The 11,400-nt window shown below is 38.4% G+C and overlaps 1 long non-coding RNA gene across 1 annotated transcript; it reads right to left on the bottom strand.

Moving 5' to 3' along the window:
• Nucleotides 1-891: 891 nt before the first annotated feature.
• Nucleotides 892-11,181, bottom strand: LOC113291783. Its single transcript, XR_003331651.1, has 3 exons — nucleotides 9,261-11,181; nucleotides 2,201-2,206; nucleotides 892-1,437 (listed from the first exon to the last, which is right to left on the bottom strand). It is a non-coding gene; the product is annotated as an uncharacterized LOC113291783 (long non-coding RNA).
• Nucleotides 11,182-11,400: the final 219 nt, after the last annotated feature.

Raw genomic sequence — 11,400 nt, 5'->3', positions numbered from 1 at the left:
AGATTTGAAGAACAAGAAGATTTTTCTTATTAGTTTTCGTATCTCGCGATTTGTTTACATATCTTGATCGGCTGAGATCCGACTTAGATTAGATTTATCTGATCATACAGTCATTTAGATCAGCAACTATTGATCGATGTCGTATGCGTCAAAAATAATTTCACGTTCTTACTCAACTAAATTTAAATGAAGTATGTGGTAAGAAGGAGTTCGTTCCCACAGAGAGGCTTTTGTTGTTATAAAATTTCAGTTTCTTAGTAACCAAGGGGGGATTTTTGTTTTATCTAAGCAATAAAATAGAGCAAAGCAAATAAAATAATTTGAATAATCAATAAAGAGAAGATATTGGTCACGAGATAGTATCATTCACAAACATGTATTTTCATCAATGACTAGAATTGGAAATTTAATCTCTCATTTACCAAAAGTCCTAGGATATCTTGATCGCAAGTCTATCCCGCTAATTCCCTGATTTCATCACAACCACATTAAAAGATGCATATGTGAACTACAAAGCAACCTAAAGTGTAAAAGCACAATTAAGTTTAACTCCCTAAAAACTTTAAGTTTTATGGAATAAGACTAATCAAGGCAATCAAACGTGTAAAAGCACTAATTCGATTTAACCAAGGTTATGATTCATTTGTGACTAGTACGATATATCACTACAAGCACTACCCACAAATATGCTACTTAGAATCAGGAATAAACAACTTTTTCGTATTGAAAACCCTAATATAACTTTAGAAATGAATGCAAATCGGATTGATTCCAGACTCAACCAAACAAACAATCAAATCATATAACAATATAAACCATGAATCATAAACAATAAAGTTGAGACAAAACTAATTCATTGAATCAAATATCATTTGTGAAATCCACTTTATCCCATAACCAATAATAATGTTTAGTTACTCATAGTAATGGAGTTCATCATAACATTTTCATAAAATAAAGAAATGAAAAATATACGAAAGCAAACCCTAGTAGAATCGCCGCTCTCCTCCAAAACTCCAAGTAGAAAAATACGTGATCCCCAAAGTTGTAGAAAATTTTTCTTTTTATAGCTCTTCTTAGGTCAAGTCTTCGGAAGATTAAGTCCAATCTCCAAAGTCCAATAACAAGATATCCACCAAGCCCATATGTGAAGAGTCTCCAAGTGAAAATATGTCCCAAAAGAGGTCGCAGTAAAACTGGTACATGTGCCGGAAGTTGTCCGGAAATGTTACCGGAAAAGTGTCACATGTGACCGGCAAAGTCCACCCGGTTACCGGTCAAACAGGGTAACTCGGAAAGTCAACTGAGTCAACTCTGAGTCAGTCAACTCAGCTTAGTCAGGGGATTAGTCAGAAGCTGAGTTGAATGAGTCAGGGTCTAACTAGCCTTGGCCTGAACCATTGCACAGGCTTGAAGTTGTGCTGCACCATCATTGTGCTTCACCAGTCCATCCACTATGACTGTTCATCCTGCAACTGCAACTGCAACTGCATCACAACTCTAACATATAGCTGCATCTGCACTAGCTCACCAATAGACATCCTGCAATATCTTGCCCAATCTCAGCTTTCTTTCAGCACCAACACTGCTGTTGCAGCCATCAGAACCCATTAAGCTCATTATTCCTAGCCAGCACCTGCCGCAACTCCTGTTCCTTGTATCTGCTCAACATTTCAGGCTCTAAAACAGCTACAAGCTCAACAAGTCTCAATGCCACTGCCATTGTAGTAACGTCAGTTCATCCACACATACCCAGCACACTGACATCTCACCTGCAACTGCATCTTCTCAGTCTAGTCTTGCTTCAGCTTCAACTCTGTTGCAGCACAACAACTCCAATACCTCGACACAAAGCCAACCACCATTATATTACCGCTGCACCTGCAATTGCTTTCGACAACAACAACTTCATTCTGCCAATGCAAGAATCCTACACATTCATCTACACAACTAGCAGCATCAGCTCGACTTCAGTTCATACAACCCTTCAGCCAAACCACCAGCACTTTCCATCTACTCTCTGAATTTAGTTCTAGACTGCAACTTCACATACAACCTCAGCATCAAACACAGTCTAATCCACTTCCATTTCAGCTCCACATGCTTATCACTCAATTGCAGCCATCTTCAATGTCATTCCCTGTTATTTCAGCCCACTAATCTTCATAACAGCACATAAATTGAGCCTTTCCTCCATAACCTGCACCTTCTTGCAACCTGCCATCACCTGCAACCACTGCACTTTCTTCTTGTCTCAGTTGCAATTGCAGCTGCAAAACTCATCCAACAGCAACAACTGCCATTTGAATTGCAGCTCATCATAAATCCATAAGTACCGACAAAACTGCAACAACACTACTGCACTCTGTGATACTCAGCACATTATACTTCATAACCACCATAACAGCCAACACCCGCAGCTCAGTTTCACACAGTCATTCACTCAACAAACCTTCAGTTCTTGGTTTCTGCAATCAGACCACCAGATCAATTGCTTCACAACTCCTGGCACATCTCAGATTCATCTCCAACTCACATATAGCTCCTTCTTCCCTGTAATTCAACCAACACCACAACAGCAGCATCACATCCTCAGCTGCATTCTCGAACAATTTCTCTGCTTAAAATCCAACTCCATCATCAACACATCTTTGACATAATTCTTGACCAAATCATCACAAATTCTAGTCTATCTGCTGCCATCTAGGAATCAAAGACAAACCCATGTTTTTAAACCTTCTCAACACCACAGACCCCTCTTCTAAATCACACCAGGACTCATCCTCGATCTGAATTCTTCTGGTTCTTCTCTTTAATCAAAACCCTAACTGTAAATAAGAATCCAGAAAACATCACAAACCCATTACTCTAGTTACTTCATCCGAATCTCCACGAATTCTTCCATCGAACCCTAATCGATCCCCACTCTCATCTCTGAACAGGCTTGAATTTCTTCCTTAAACTCCAACAACAACAGATTCTCCATCAAACCCCTTTGAAATCAGTCGACATCTTCAACATTTCTTCCATCTAAACAGATTCCAACACAAACCCTAAACTGAAATCTTGAATCGTCACCTGTGTAAGCTTTCACCAGCAGATGAATCTCTTGATTTTACATCAGCAACCTCCAATTTCTTCTTTTAATGGCTGCAGTTCTTCCTTGATTTCTTCTTCATTAAACATCACCATTTCCTGAATCGACTGCACTTTAATATTCATTACCTGCTCAGCTCAAGACCCCTTCGAATTCTCTGAGTTTCTACTCTTTGATTTCTTTCTATCTATTTTGGAGTAACAACAGCAGCAACCGCTGCTTTTTCTCCTTCTAAACTTCAGGGCAGTGTAATAACAATGATTGACTAAGAGAAAGAGAACTCTCGATTTGGGGTTGTGTAGGCTAGTGGATATTTCCACCCTTGTAAGATAGATAAGGGCCAACCTCAAATAATTTGGCCTGTCAGTTATGAGAAACTAACAGTTCATTCTTCACCTCCTCCTTGTGCAACCTAGTCTGCTCCAAGTATGACTCGCCTGTGAATCAACCATTTTGGCCTTTACCTTCCAAATGGGCGTTTCCTCCTTCTTTTGCTCACAATGACTCCATTACACCTAATAAACTCAAAAGCAAGCATAAGATACATAATTTACAAGAAAACTTAGCAAAGAAAGCATAAATACTAGATATAAAAGTAGGTGTTTTACAACACCTATCAAATTCCCCCACACTTAGACTTTGCTAGTCCTCGAGCAAATCAAACAAAACTTATTCTAAAGGATAGATGCAACCACAAAACCTACTTTTCCAACTTACTAGTTCTCCGTAATGATAGCATCCAACGCACTAAGAAGACAAAAAGATTCTTCACACTAGTCATAAGAAGTTAGACAGATATATGAACACAATCTCATCCTTACGAGTTGAGAGAGAAATAACCATCCCTTATCGAAAGAAATTCGGGTTCGGAATGATCGAAAGTCTCGACTCTGCCTCACAAGAAAGGATTTTATGATACTGCTCTCAATAATAAACAACTTTTTTATGGGTCACACATGTGTCCAGGTAGGAATAAAGAGAGAATCCTGCGACACCTTGAATGGTAGGAAGGCAAAAACCCTCCGAATTGTTTTGAAAACCCACATCTTTTATTCATTTTGAAAACCTTTTTTTCTGACGATCTCTAAGAAAGGAAATCAACCACTTAACGAAGGTGGGAATATGCTTACTTACCTCGTTATCCGTTCGACGTGCAGCTAGCACCACTCTCACAGCATCCATAGAAACGTCTTCGGTCTTCAATCATTGTCTTCATCTTCGGTCTTCAACTCTTGATGATAAAATCTTGAACTTCGTAGAATCTTGACAATGTGATTCTTTCCTCTAATTTCTTGTTGCTTGAAACTCCATTATAAATATTTCTTCTTCCATTGGCTTTATTGAATGAGTATAAAACCAAAAACGAACTAAACAAACCAAAATATGATGCAATGAATATTTTTTTCTTTTCTTCTTTTTTAAGATGCAAAATAAATAAAGTAAATATAAAATGAAAACAAACAAAATATTAAAACTAATGATGAACCTAATGAACTTTTCTCTTATTTTTTTTTTATTTTTTATTTGAGACAAGAGAAAATAAAATATAAACTAACAAAATAAAAATAATAAAATAAAAATGCAAGTACAAAGGCCGTGGTGTAAGTACTTTACCGCTCAATTCTTCACAACTTGTATGTCTCGATATCATAAACTTCTTGAATTCTCATCTTGATAATCTTCACTCTTGCACAATAGTCTTCTACTTGTAAAAATTATGCTCCTTGTCTTGTTGCTTTACTTGAATTTGAAATCTGCTCATTTCTGTATCGTTGTTTGTATACCTTGAACTTTTCAGTTTTCCTTTGAATTTGTGATGCTTCTCTTGTTGATGATGATGGTGTTTCTATGGACCTGGTTGTGTAGAGAGAGATAAAGTGGATGGTGCTAACTGCGAACAAGATTACAAGTGGTATGTAAGTTAGCAATTCGATGTCACCATCATGATTGATAAAATAGCACTCAAGAGACCAAAGTAGTGCTTCTATTGGTAGGAGGTTGGGTAGCTCACCATTCTACCCGGAGTTTACGTACGGTGACACACACTCTAAAAGCACAAATTTAGACAGGTACAAAGAATTGAAGGTCGATGCCTCTCATGATGTAACATGGGTAGTCTCCACTATAAGGGACCACAACTTTATTACCGAATTCAGTCTGCACCTCATTTGCCATTGGGATTGTTAAATCCAACTTTAACTCTCATACAAGTAAGAAACCCGATCATGTTCTCTGTCATCTCTAAGTTCAGTCACTCTTATGAGAATCTCGATGTAATCTTAGCGACATGTATACTATGTGACTCTAAACTAACTACAAGTTGGATTTTTTATTTACTATTTTACACAAAAGTTGAAAAGAAATGATAAATTTACAATGCAAATGCTTAACCACTCCCCCACACTTAAACTTTACATTGTCCTCAATGTAAATTGAATCGTCCAACGAAAGTCAAGGTGGGAAATACTACATGAAATATGACAAGAAATCATAAAAAGTAAATGCAAGACAAGAAAAAGCTAAAACAAGACAAGAAAATAAAGATAAGACAAGAAATACTCATCTGATGGGTTGCCTCCCATTTAGCGCTTGGTTTAAAGTCGTCAGCCCGACTATTTCCTTGTTTGCTACGCCTTAGCCGGCTTCCAACACGTTATGGAAATCTGATTGAATGTTACTTGGGTGTTTCCTCGCCTCAAAGATGTTGAAGTGAATGACTTCTTCATCAAACTCCATAGTCAAGGTGTCATTGTGGACATCGATCTTCGTTCTAGCAGTACTAAAAAATGGTCTACCCAACAATAAAGGTGTAGACGAGGATGTATTCACATCACTCATGTCTAAAACGTAGAATTCCACTGGAAATATTAGTCCTTTTACCTGTATCAAAACATCCTCAACAATCCCTTTCGAGTAAACATTAGATCTATCGGCAAGTTGAATAACTATGCCGGTTTTCTTAAGAGGACCAAGGTTTAAAGCATCATAAATAGAAGTAGGCATAACATTAATGGAAGCTCCTAATTCTAACATAGCTTTTGTAAACCTCGTTTTACCAATTGTGCATGCAATTGTGAAACTACCGGGATCTTTCAATTTAGGTGGGAGTTTCTTTCGAAGATACGCCGAAGCATTCTCCCCCACACTCATTACCTCATTACCCGTTATCTTGTGTTTGTCAGTGCACAATTCCTTTACACACTTTGCATAGAGAGGAGATTGCCTAATTACTTCAATGAGTGGTATATTCACTTGGACCTTCTTAAAAACATCCCAAATATCCCTTTATTGTTCCACCTTCCTATTAGATTTAGCAAACCTTCCAGGAAAAGGTAAAGGGGGAACATAAGTAGACATAAGAGTTTTAAGCTTAGATTTATGTACCTCGGAAGTTTGGGGGAAATCAACATCCTTTTCCTCCGAAACTGGTTCCTTTGGGGTTTCTTCTTTACCCGAATCAATAATTTTAGGTTGTATAAGTTGTGTACCACTTCTCAACGTAATAGCATTGGCACCCTCTACTGGTTTAAGAGGTTGGGAAGGAAGTTTCTCACCATTTTGTGCATGCAACTGATTAATCTCCTCGGCCATTGAACCAACTTGTGTTTGCAAGTCCTTGACCGCACCCTTCTTTCTTTGCATAAAAGATTTCAGCAACTCTTCCATATTGGACACTTGATTTTGAGGTTGTTGTTGTGGTTGACCAACTTGTGATTGCAACTCCTTAATTGTATTATCCGTTTTCTGCTGATTCAAGTTCGCTAGTTGTTGATTTTGTTGTACCACGGACATTAGAGCCTCCACCAAAGTAGCCATCTTTGCCAATTCTGAATTTTGGGCTTGTTGCGGTTGGTGCACTTGTTGTTGGAACTCACTCGGACGGTTGTAAATAGAACTTGCACTTGCAACTTGCTCGTAAGTGTTGGAGTAAATACCATACGGCTGAGTTGAGAAAATAGCATTGACATGTTCTACGTTCTCAGAAGCTGGGCGTGATGGTTTTACAACCACTGCTACAATTTGTTGCATCATTGCCATCATGTTTCTCATTTGTTGACGTAATTCAATAATATCGTCAACTTGATTAACTCCCTTGGTTGGTGGTTCTGATCCACGACTTGAAAATTGTTGAGAATTTGTTGCCACACTCTCAATCAACTCTCTAGCTTGTCTCACCGTCTTGTTCATAAGTGCACCACCACTTGCAGCGTCAATATGATTCCTATCACTTGCTTGGAGACCTTCATAAAAATATTGGATAATCATTGCGCCACTAAATTGGTGATGAGGGCAGCTTGCTACCAATCTCTTGTATCGTTCCCAACATTCATACAACGATTCCCCCACACTTTGTTTCATCCCACAAATCTCCTTGCGAATTTGAGTAGCCCTTGATGCAATATCTCTCTAGGAAGAGTTTCTTCAATCCATTCCATGTTGTAACACTACCATGTGGTAAGCAATATAACCAATCTTTAGCTGCATCGAGTAAAGAGAAAGGGAAAGCACGCAACATTCCTTCCTCTCCATTAGCCCCATTAGGTATCATGTTTGTCATCAACCATTGAAACTCCATAAGATGTTTGTTCGGATCTTCCCATGCACATACATGGAACTTTGGTATTTGACTGATCAACCCTGGCTTGATATCAAAAGTGGAAGTTGCTTCAATACACCATTGTTGTTGGTCCAAATTCTGAGAAGCTAGCTCCTTGAGTGTACGATTTGCATCACCCGTTGCTTCTTCCGGTTTGTATTTTAGTAAGGTACCTGAAACACAATTCTCAAAACGAAATTAAAACAAAATAAAAATAAGAAACCAAAACAAAATAACAACCGCTGCCGGGGCGCCAAAATTTGATCGTTGTCGTATGCGTCAAAAATAATTTCACTTTCTTACTCAACTAAATTTAAATGAAGTATGTGGTAAAAAGGAGTTCGTTCCCACAGAGAGGCTTTTGTTGTTATAAAATTTCAGTTTCTTAGTAACCAAGGGGGGATTTTTGTTTTATCTAAGCAATAAAATAGAGCAAAGCAAATAAAATAATTTGAATAATCAATAAAGAGAAGATATTGGTCACGGGATAGTATCATTCACAAACATGTATTTTCATCAATGACTAGAATTGAAAATTTAATCTCTCATTTACTAAAAGTCCTAGGATATCTTGATCGCAAGTCTATCCCGCTAATTCCCTGATTTCATCACAACCACATTAAAAGATGCATATGTGAATTCTTCCTAGAAATCAACCTAAAGTGTAAAAGCACAATTAAGTTTAACTCCCTAAAAACTTTAAGTTTTATGGAATAAGACTAATCAAGGCAATCAAACGCGTAAAAACACTAATTCGATTTAACCAAGGTTATGATTCATTTGTGGTTAGTACGATATATTACTACAAGCACTACCCACAATTATGCTACTTAGAATCAGGGATAAACAAATTTTTCGTATTGAAAACCCTAATATAGCTTTAGAAATGAATGCAAATCGGATTGATTCCGGACTCAACCAAACAAACAATCAAATCATATAACAATATAAACCATGAATCATAAACAATCAAGTTGAGACAAAACTAATTCATTGAATCAAATATCATTTGTGAAATCCACTTTATCCCATAACCAATAATAATGTTTAGTTACTTATAATAATGGAGTTCATCATAATCATTTTCATAAAATAAAGAAATGAAAAATATACGAAAGCAAACTCAAGTAGAATCGCCGCTCTCCTCCAAAACTCCAAGTAGAAAAATACGTGATCCCCAAAGTTGTAGAAAACTTTTCTTTTTGTAGCTCTTCTTAGGTCAAGTCTTCAAAAGATTAAGTCCAATCTCCAAAGTCCAATAACAAGATATCCACCAAGCCCATATGTGAGGAGTACCCAGGTGAAAATATGTCCCAAAAGAGGTCACCGGAAAACTGGTACATGTGTCGGAAGTTGTTCGGAAAAGTGACCGGAAAAAGTGTCACATGTGACCGGCAAAGTCCACCCGATCACCGGTCAAACAGGCTAACTCGGGAAGTCAACTGAGTCAACTCTGAGTCAATCAACTCAGATGAGTCAGGGGATTAGTTAGAAGCTGAGTTGAATGAGTCAGGGTCTAACTAGCCTTGGCCTGAACCATTGCACGGGCTTGAAGTTGTGGTTCACCATCATTGTGCTTCACCAGTGCAAATCCATCCACTATGACTGTTCATCCTGCAACTGCAACTGCATCACAACTCTAACATATAGCTGCATCTGCACTATCTCACCAACAGACATCCTGAAATATCTTGATCAATCTCAGCTTTCTTTCAACACCAAAACTGATGTTGCATCCATCAGAACCCATTAAGCTCATTATTCCTAGCCAGCACCTGCCGCAACTCCTGTTCCTTGTATCTGCTTAACATCTCAAGCTCTAAAACAACTACAAGCTCAAAAAGTCTCAAATACCACTGCCATTGTAGTAACGTCAGTTCATCCACACATACCTAGCACACTGACATCTTAACCTGCAACTGCATCTTCTCAGTCTAGTCTTGCTTCAGCTTCAACTCTGTTGCAGCACAACAACTCCAATACCTCGACACAAAGCCAACCACCATTATATTACCGCTGCACCTGTAATTGCTTGCAACAACAACAACTTCATTCTGCCAATGCAATAATCCTACACATTCATATACACAACTAGCAGCATCAGCTCGACTTCAGTTCATACAACCCTTCAGCCAAACCACCAGCACTTTCCATCTACTCTCTGAATTCAGTTCTAGACTGCAACTTCACATACAACCTCAGCATCAAACACAGTCTAATCCACTTCCACTTCAGCTCCACATGCTTATCACTCAATTGCAGCCATCTTCAATGTCATTCCCTGTAATTTCAGCCCACTAATCTTCATAACAGCACAAAAATTGAGCCATTCCTCCATAACCTGCACCTTCTTGCAACCTGCCATCACCTGCAACCACTGCACTTTCTTCTTGTCTCAGTTGCAATTGCAGCTGCAAAACTCATCCAACAACAACAACTGCCATTTGAATTTCAGCTCATCATAAATCCATGAGTACCGACAAAACTGCAACAACACTACTGCACTCTGTAATACTCAGCACATTATACTTCATAACCACCATAACAGCCAACACCCGCAGCTCAGTTTCACACAGTCATTCACTCAACAAACCTTCAGTTCTTGGTTTCTGCAATCAGACCACCAGATCAATTGCTTCACAACTCCTGGCACATCTCAGATTCATCTCCAACTCACATATAGCTCCTTCTTCCCTGTAATTCAACCAACACCACAACAGCAGCATCACATCCTCAGCTGCATTCTCGAACAATTTCTCTGCTTAAAATCCAACTCCATCATCAACACATCTTTGACATAATTCTTGACCAAATCATCACAAATTCTAGTCTATCTGCTGCCATCTAGGAATCAAAGACAAACCCATGTTTTTAAACCTTCTCAACACCACAGACCCCTCTTCTAAATCACACCAGGACTCATCCTCGATCTGAATTCTTCTGGTTCTTCTCTTTAATCAAAACCCTAACTGTAAATAAGAATCCAGAAAACATCACAAACCCATTACTCTAGTTACTTCATCCGAATCTCCACGAATTCTTCCATCGAACCCTAATCGATCCCCACTCTCATCTCTGAACAGGCTTGAATTTCTTCCTTAAACTCCAACAACAACAGATTCTCCATCAAACCCCTTTGAAATCAGTCGACATCTTCAACATTTCTTCCATCTAAACAGATTCCAACACAAACCCTAAACTGAAATCTTGAATCGTCACCTGTGTAAGCTTTCACCAGCAGATGAATCTCTTGATTTTACATCAGCAACCTCCAATTTCTTCTTTTAATGGCTGCAGTTCTTCCTTGATTTCTTCTTCATTAAACATCACCATTTCCTGAATCGACTGCACTTTAATATTCATTACCTGCTCAGCTCAAGACCCCTTCGAATTCTCTGAGTTTCTACTCTTTGATTTCTTTCTATCTATTTTGGAGTAACAACAGCAGCAACCGCTGCTTTTTCTCCTTCTAAACTTCAGGGCAGTGTAATAACAATGATTGACTAAGAGAAAGAGAACTCTCGATTTGGGGTTGTGTAGGCTAGTGGATATTTCCACCCTTGTAAGATAGATAAGGGCCAACCTCAAATAATTTGGCCTGTCAGTTATGAGAAACTAACAGTTCATTCTTCACCTCCTACTTGTGCAACCTAGTCTGCTCCAAGTATGACTCGCCTGTAAAATCAACCTTTTTGGCCTTTACGTC

This window comes from Papaver somniferum, chromosome 1 (assembly GCF_003573695.1).
Source record: "Papaver somniferum cultivar HN1 chromosome 1, ASM357369v1, whole genome shotgun sequence".
Lineage (NCBI taxonomy): Eukaryota > Viridiplantae > Streptophyta > Magnoliopsida > Ranunculales > Papaveraceae > Papaver > Papaver somniferum.
The sequence above is the reverse complement of the archived record's forward strand: the minus strand, read 5'-3'. Positions and strand labels throughout refer to the sequence as shown.